This window comes from Equus quagga, chromosome 6 (genome assembly GCF_021613505.1).
Source record: "Equus quagga isolate Etosha38 chromosome 6, UCLA_HA_Equagga_1.0, whole genome shotgun sequence".
Classification (NCBI taxonomy): domain Eukaryota; kingdom Metazoa; phylum Chordata; class Mammalia; order Perissodactyla; family Equidae; genus Equus; species Equus quagga.
Genome location: NC_060272.1, coordinates 82,140,664 through 82,148,080, shown reverse-complemented (window position 1 = coordinate 82,148,080; position 7,417 = coordinate 82,140,664). Strand labels below are relative to the sequence as shown.

Below are 7,417 nucleotides of genomic sequence, written 5' to 3'. Positions count from 1 at the left end.
TGAATTCGTGGGAGGAGATGAGTTCAGAGTCTGCTTATGCTGCCGTCTTGACGAGATCTCTACTCCAGTGTATCTTATCATTTTTCATTTATTCATCACATACAATTTATCATTGAGCAACTTATAAACAACAACAGCAATAGAAATGGAGTAAAGCATCTGCTGGCTTTTCAATGTGAAGCAGTTTGTGAAACATGTCATATAACTGATGTGATAAAAAAATTCATGACTTTAGTTCAGGTTGTCTATGAAGACAGCATATGTATCATGTTTCATAAGTTCATTTTAGAGGATACTAACAAAATGGTGTCTGAGGGAATTGGTCAATGAATGAGTCTGGATTGTAGGATTTTGAGCAGAATTTAGGAGACTTTTAATTTCAAATAAACTGTGAAGTATAGTAATTTTAGCTGTGGACATTTTAGTTATTTGTGGTTCCAATTGTCAGAGTTTTATTATAGCTATTATTATTAGTGTTATTTTGAGGAAATTCAAAGAAAGAGTTGTAAAAGAGTGATAAAGGAAATCAGGGAAAATACAATTAACACAGTTAAGTCAAGAGAAAAGCTGGTTAACACTGCCATTGGTGAATAAACCAAACAAACTGAGGACTGATGGCGTAAGCGTGACACCAACAAAGTTGTTAAGTGATTCAGAAACAAAGGATGAAAATTTACAAAATTAGTTGTATAAACTGGGTTAAATAAGAAAAAGAAAAATTACTAATTTAACAGAAAAAAGTTAAATTAGTATTAAGAGATATTGTACCATAATTTTGCTGTTTCATTTTGATTTTCAGCTAGTAGAATCAAAGAAGTTTTGAAAGGTGAAAACTGGAGAAGATAATAAGGGAAAGTTAGGGGTAGCTTCAAGAGTCTCTAAGGAAACACGAATACATGGCTTATTCATTCTCTCTTTAAAAAGAGAGGGGAATGACTAGAAAAATAATGAAATATAAAATTTTAACAGAAAAATTGCACTGAGGAGTAGATTCAGTGTGGGGAAATGTATCAGGCAATGATGTTGTGATCCATTTGAGATATTAAAGTAAGTATAGTTCCTAGCGATATTAATATTTTATGTCAGGGACAGAAGATAATTTTGACACTTATGCATAAAAGTCTAGCTCTAAAAACGAAGTCACTTTTCCCTTTCCAGATTTTTTAATATCATCTGAAATTTAAACAAAAATGTAAGGTTAGAAAATGACCAAAAGATTTCATTCTAATTACCCACTGTTCAACAACATTACCACCAAAATTCCTTTCAAACGCAGCTATATTCGTGTAATATATCTATAGTTACATCTACCAATGTGACTATGATAACACTGCAGTGGAATTGGAAATGTATAGAACTATATGCTGAACATGTATATGTTGTTTATGAACAATTAGGTTGTGATTGTCACTCCATTACTACAGAAGGAATAAGAAGAAGATCATGTAGGCTAATGGAGGACCACTGAATTTTCCTTCAAAAATATTAGAGACATCAATAGAGTTTAGAATTAGATAGAGGTCAAGACAAAAAATAGTTAAGAAACATTTCCCTAATGTGATTCTTCACATGCTCGTGACTTCTCTCCTTACTTCCCAGGTACAACTTGTGCCTCCCACAGATCCGAGTTCCATCATGATGATGGAATTTCTCCTCATGGAGTTTTCCGATGTATGGGAACTACAGGTGGTGCATGCTTCTCTCTGATGTATTTGTTAACTCTAATGGGTAACATTCTCATTATTACCTTCACCACTTTTGACAGAAGTCTTCACACACCCATGTACTTCTTCCTTAGGAATCTGTCCATCTTGGCTGCATGCTACATTTCTGTAATTTCTCTTAATTCACTCATCAATTCCCTGCTTGACAGCAGGACAATTTCAAAGGTGAGATGTGTAGCTCAGTTCTTTCTAGTTGTTTTCTTTGTATATGTGGAGCTTCTGTCCTCACCATCATGGCCCATGACCACCATGTGGCTATCTGTCAGTCCCTCCACTACCCTGTGATCATGCACCCTCAATTCTGCATCCAGATGACACTGGCTTCCATACTCAGTGCCCTTGCCTATGCAGAGGTGCATGCTGTCAACACATTCTGGCTGCCCTTCCATCAGTCCAATGTTATTTGTTAGTTTTTCTGTGGCATCTTCTTTCTACAGAAGCTTTTCTGCTCTGACACCTTTAGCCATCAGATGGTCTTGCTGTCTCTGGTCTTGGAATTCATGGTGGCTGTCTTTATTTTTATCAGCAGGTCTTACATTCACATATTTTCTATTGTGCTCAAGTGTCCAAGTAAAGTATACAGAACAAAGGCCTTTTCTACTTGGTGTCCCTCACATCCTCCTGGTGTCTATCTCCCTCAGCTCAGACTTTTACATATACCTATGCCACCTGCAACCTCTGCCACATTCAGGACATAGTCCTTTCTGTTTTCTACTCCATAATCCCCCCATTCTTAAACCGTATTATCTACAGCCTTAGAATTGAACAAATAAAATGTATCATCAAGAAAATCATGAAAAAGACTGTCTTAATCCTGATATGCATAGGAAATTACTGAGGCTCACCCTAAATTAGCCAGCCATGGTCGTCTAATGGTCAAAATTTGGTACACTCAGCACTGTGGCCTGGGTTCACTTCCCAGTCAGGGAGCCAGACCACCCACCTGTCAGTTGCCACAGTGTTGTGGATGCATGTTGCTGTGATGCTGAAAGCTATGCAACTGACATTTCCAATACCAGCAGGGTCACCCATGGTGGATGGGTTTCAGTGGAGCTTCCTGATTAAGATAGACTATGGAGAAGGACCTGACCCCCCTCTGGCAATAAAATTGTCCATGAAAACCCTATAAATAGCAGAAGAACATTGTCTGATATAGCACCAGAAGGTGAGAGGATGGTGCAAAAAGACCAAGGGTTTTCTCTGCTTTATGTAGGGTCAATAGCAGTCAGAATCTACTGTATGGAACTAGTAATGACACTCTAAATTATTGAGTGAAATCCAAGTCTTCAGTGATAAGTGCTTGAGATTATATAGGTATAACTGATATAAATTTAATGAATAATTAAAATATATCATATATTGAAACATTTTCTTTCTGAAGATTTTGGATTAGCTGAATATACCACTGGGTAAAAGATCTGATATTATGAATAAGAGATCCTCATTCATGCTTTGACAAGTGAAGAGCTGTCACTAAAAATTTCAGTTTTAAAAAGCCAAAAAGGTTACCTTTAGAAATATTTTATGTTAAATTTCTGTTCTATATTTATCTACTGTTCAAATATTTTAAAACTTAGAATTAAAAGTGTTGATTAATCTTGAAAAGCCAAATTTGATATTATAGAAAGAATAAAAATATTGTTACTTATTCATTCAAAAATAAATATGAAAATTATCTGTTCTTTTGAATCTCATAAAATATGAATGAAAGGTATGCTGCGAAAGGAAAAGTGCGTTTGTTGGTTTGATTCCTATTTTCTTATTTGTTGTAAAAGAATGTGTTGTTTCATTATCACCTATTTGAGTATTTTCTAATTATTTTTCTGTTACTGATTCTAGTTTAAGTTCATTATGGTTGGAAAATACACTTTGTGTAATTTCAGTGTTCTTAAATTTGTTAAGACCTTTTTCATTACCTAACATATAATTTATCTGGGACAAAGTTCCACATGTGTTTGAGAAAAATGTGTGTTCTGCTGCTATGGATGGAATGTTCTATATGCGTCTATCAGGTCCATTTGGTCTATAGTGATGCTCAAGTCCATTGCTTACTTATTGGTTTTCTGTATGGACGTCCTGTCTATATTGAAAGCAGGGCATTAAAGTCCTCTACTATTATGGCATTTCTGTCTATTTCTCCTTTTAGTCCTGTCAATGTTTGCTTAAAATCAGCAAAACTAAGAATTGGTTTTTGGAAAATATAAGCAAAATTGACAAAACTGTGTCTAGATTAACTAATACAAACCAAAGATTCAAATAAATAAAATCATAAATAAAAGAAGATATGACAACTGATGCCTCAGAAATAAAACAGATTGTAAGAGACTACTAGGAACACTTATAAACCAATAAATTGAATAACCTAGAACAAATGGATACATCCAAGAAACACAGTACACCAAGACTGAACCATGAAAACAGAAAATCGCAACAAAGAAAAGCCCAGGAACAGATGGCTTCACTGGTGACTTCTACCAAACACTTACAAATAACAATAAATAATTAACATCACCTCTCAAACTCATCCAAAAAACTGAAGAGGAGAAAATACTCTCAAACTCATTTTATGAGGTCAGCATTACCCTGATACTAAATCCAAAGACACTGCAGGCCAATATTCCTGATATACGTAGATGCAAACATTCTCAAAACAACACTAGTAAACTGAATTAAACAGCACATGAAAATGATCATACACATAATCAAGTGGGATTTATCTCTGAGATTTAAGGAAGTTTCAATATACATAAATCCTTACCATTAAAAAAGGAGGAATATGGAGAAACGTTTGGAAGTGATGGATATGTCTATTACTTTGTGTTCTGATGGTTTCATGGGTGTGTGCACATGTCCAACCTCATCAGCTTGTATACACTAAGTATGTCAATTTTGTATATATCAGCTATATCTCATTAAGAAAAAAAGAAATATGTAAGTTTGTTAAGATTACTCAGTTTAGATATATAGTCACATTTTTTTTCCTACCATAATCTATTGCAACACAACACTTCATCTTTTAACCTCTCTTGCTTTTGGTTCTTTTTGGTGTCAATTATGTTTATTGAATACATATCTTTTATCACAGGAGTGACAATGACTCAAAAATATGCATGAAAATTAGTGAAATTGAATTATACCTAATAAAATCTGAAAATAATTAAATCATCAAAAATCTACTAAAAAAGGGAAAAAAGTAGAAGTAGTTTCTATAAGTAAGAAAAAGTTAATATTCCATGAAGATTCACAAAATTTGAAAAATATTAAAAGAGGCAATACTTTCCAAGAAATATTATAAGGTGGACAGTATTTGATACTTAAACTATACAAGAAGATTTCAAAAAATATTTGAATTTTCTTAATTTAATTAAAAAATAATGAACACTAATAAAAATTTACAAATAAAATACAACTTTTTAATAGAAAATAAACAAATAAAATAAAAAATTGTGTGTGAGTCATCCATGAATGATGTTTCCAAGAGAAAATTTTTCTTTTCCAAGTACCTGATGCTGGGCAACAATGACCCCAAAACTTCATGTCTCAAACAATACTATATTTTATGATCTCGTAATTTCTGAGTCAGGAATCCAGGAAGAACTCAGCTGGGAGGTCCCAGTGCAGAGTACCTCCTGTGGCCAGGTGGCGACTGGCACTGGAACAGCAGGCTTCTGCAGCAGTTGGAGGATGCCTGGGAATCTCTCGGTCTCTCTCTCTCTCTCTGCAGGTGGCTAGATTGCTCCCATCATAAAAGCTTCAGAGAAGTAGATTTTACAGAGAGGCTGAGATATCCAAGATCAAGTATTACTGAAGGAACAAAGTGGAATACACAATATATTATGACTTGGCCTCAAACATCATAGAACATCATTTCTGGCACATTCTTGTTCAAAGCAATTTTAAAGGCCTTCCCGGATGCAAGTGTAGGGAGACGTACATTTTACCTCTTGAGGAGGAAGCAGTAAGTTTCTAGAAAGGCTGTGACTGGGAGATATAGCTGTACCGATTTTTAGAAAACCTAATCTACCACAGTTCACGGCCGAATATTTCCTACTGCAAAGCAAAATATACTCATTCCTCTGTCAAAACCCACCCCCCTCAAATGAAACCTCAGCACCAGCCTCATCAGTGTAGAGTTCTAGGATCTCTTCATATAAATAAGATCCAGGGAGAAATGCCACATCTCAGGCACAGCTGCTTGTGTCAGCTCTAGTGTCATCTTTTTATCTGATGACTTGTGAACTAAAGAGAAAATTACCTGCCCTCTCACACATGCTATTTAATGACAGGACAGGCATTGGTCACAGCCAAAGACACATCTGTTCAACAATGGTGAAAAAAGAAGGCATGAAGCCCTCACTGGTCATGGCAATTCTGAAGTCCAGCTAGACACATGCCTCTTAGTTAAGGCTCAGTGTTGTGGTCCAGGAATACTTCTCAACAGCCTGTGGCTTCCCTCTCTGAGTTCTTGGGTCTTTCCTCTCTGTCTTTACTTCTTTTGAATAAATAAACTGACTTTTCAACAGAGCAGAATTTTCAGTCAGATTCCCACAACAGTCAAGTGTCTAAAAGCCTCTCTTCATTGTATAATGTCTCGGTTCCTGCACAGAACAGGAGTCCTCAAGACCACTTTTACTTATGACACCAACTGCAAGTTTGAGGGTCCTTGAAACCATGCTCAGGTTCAATAATTTGCCGTAAATAGTCACAGAATTCAGAAAAAACATTATCCTGTGGTTATGTTTGATTACAGTAAAAGGGATCTAGGCTAAAATCGGACAAAGGAGGAGTGGCATGCAGCGGGTCCAGGAGAGAGCAGGCACCAGCTTCCAATTGTCCCCTCCTGGTAGAGTCATCCAGTTCTTCTTACTTACTTCTCCCAGTATTGATGTGTGGCCACATGCACAGAATATTGTAACCAAGCAAGCCTATCTGAGACTTCATGACAAGAATTTTAATTTGGGTTCTGTCACATCACTAACAATAAATGCATATGTGGCTTAACTTGGTCTCAAGCCCCTCTTGAGGTCACAATGACACTGCATGGTGCAGGGCTTCCCACCTTAAGTCACAGTGTTGACACAGACTATCTCATGTGGCCCAAAGGCCCCAGGAAAAGAAAAAATTTTCAGACAGTACATTTGAAAGGCTTAGAGGTTCCCTTCCAGGAGCTGAGGGCAAAGGGCAAACCTGTCTTCAGCAAATGCTAATGCATTACTGCACAGGTCCCTTTAGTCCATGCTGGCCAGAAAATCTATGTTTAAAGCTCTGTGGGTTTTCTATGAATTTTGTTGGCATTTACTCCATTAGAGAGAACCACAAGTATCAATCTCTTCAAGGTAAGCTTTTAGGTACCTTGAGATCACTATGAGTCAACTGTGGGACAGACCTCCTAAGGTCTTAGAAGCCTCATCATGTACCACAGAAAATCTGTGGGTTATGCCCTTAAGATTTTGGAAAGCCTTCTGCCTATGTGCTGTGTGTTATATGAGCTATTTCCTTAGGTTTTTACGGGGTCTTAATAAAATATTTTATATTCCCATCTTGGATTTGATATTTGGCTTGGGGCTTTTTCTTAATTACAGGAATCCTTTGCCATCTGAAGAGGCTGGAAATGGTAATTTTATTTCTTAACCCAGCAAGTCTTGACTCCTTTAAATTTGAAAGTTTATTCTTTAGCTCATTTTCTCCTTTCT

General features: G+C 36.2%; 1 pseudogene; it reads left to right on the top strand.

The window, feature by feature from the left end:
* Positions 1-1,569: 1,569 nt before the first annotated feature.
* Positions 1,570-2,562, top strand: LOC124240752 (olfactory receptor 14C36-like; annotated as a pseudogene).
* Positions 2,563-7,417: the final 4,855 nt, after the last annotated feature.